The 1,450-nt window shown below is 45.7% G+C and overlaps 1 pseudogene; it reads right to left on the bottom strand.

Annotated features, from left to right (window-relative positions):
* Positions 1–437: 437 nt before the first annotated feature.
* Positions 438–689, bottom strand: LOC145535718 (protein MANBAL pseudogene; annotated as a pseudogene).
* Between the last annotated feature and the right edge of the window lie 761 nt (positions 690–1,450).

Here is a 1,450-nt window from a genome sequence, read left to right as displayed (position 1 = left end):
GGCCCAGCTTCCTCTGCACAAACAGAGACAAAGGTGACTGATTAGCAGGAGATCTGATCTGCAGGGCATGGCTATTGGCAGAGGGTGGTGCTTGCAGCAGTAGATGAGGACTCTAAAACATAGTGTAAACCTACAAGGTGGGTGACTAAAAGTAGGACATGAGAATTAAGTCATAAATTGGAACTCTCTGAGCTGATGCAACTTTTCAAGAGGCTTCCAGGACTGTCTCTGTTCACAGGGTGTTTCAGCCACCTTGGCTCTAACCCCTCAGGAAGGCAGAAGGAAGAAGTGGTGGTCTGCCCACCGGGGCCTGGGCACTGTCATGATTGTCCAGATCTCTGTGGTTAGAGGGCATGCTAGACATCTGAGACCTTGTGCCCCAGGAGGGCTGACCTCAAGGCCCTTGCCTTCCTGCCAGGCTATGAAGGCTGCCTCTTCTACCACTTCTTCTTGTCCTCCTTCTTGGGTCTGTTGTTTGCAGAAGGAGCAGTGACCTTGAGCTCCCTCATTACCTCTGCACTTTGGGACTCAGATGGTTCTGCCTCATGGGATTTGGGAACGGGAATGATTATGGCCAGCATGCTGATGAGCTGGAAGATGGCCCCCAGAAAGACTCTATATCACAGCAGGTTCCCCAGGTACATGGGCTCGGGCACCTAGGGAGGGGAGATGTCGAGGTCGGAGGCCATGGCCCCAGCTGCCTGTTGCCTGAGGACCCCTCCAACTCACTGCTCTCCAGAGCCAACTTAGCCTATGCTGCAGTGCTGTGCCCCCAGAAGTCTGGGTTCATTTTTAAAAACCTTTACTTTGTTTCCTGTCTAGAGACGATCCTTTAGTATTTGTTGAAGAGCTAATTTGGTGGTGCTGAATTCTCCCAGCTTTTGCTTCTCTGTAAAGCTTTTGATTTCTCCATCAAATCTGAGGGAGACTCTTGCTGGATAGAGTATTCTTAGTTGTAGTTTTTTCTCTTTCATCACTTTAAGTATGTCCTGCCATTCCCTTCTGGCCTGGAGAGTTTCTATTCCAACGGTATTCTTCAGAGAATTAGAAAAAATAATTTCACAATTTGTATGGAAATACAAAAAACCTCAAATAGTCAAAGCAATCTTAGGAAAGAAGAATGGAACTGGAGGAATCAACCTGTCTGACTTCAGGCTCTACTACAAAGCCACAGTCATCAAGACAGTATGGTACTGGCACAAGGACAGATATATAGATCAATGGAACAAAATAGAAAGCCCAGAGATAAATCTACACACCTATGGACACCTTATCTTCGACAAAGGAGGCAAGAATATACAATGGAGAAAAGACAATCTCTTTAACAAGTGGTGCTGGAAAAACTGGTCAACCACTTGTAAAAGAATGAAACTAGAATACTTTCTAACACCATACAAAAAAATAAACTCAAAATGGATCAAAGATCTAAACGTAAGACCAGAAACTATAA

The sequence above is a fragment of the Giraffa tippelskirchi genome, chromosome X, assembly GCF_054371585.1.
Source record: "Giraffa tippelskirchi isolate mGirTip1 chromosome X, T2T-mGirTip1v1.2.pri, whole genome shotgun sequence".
Taxonomy (NCBI): Eukaryota; Metazoa; Chordata; class Mammalia; order Artiodactyla; family Giraffidae; genus Giraffa; species Giraffa tippelskirchi.
Note: the sequence above shows the minus strand (reverse complement) of the source record. Positions and strands in the feature narration are given on the sequence as shown.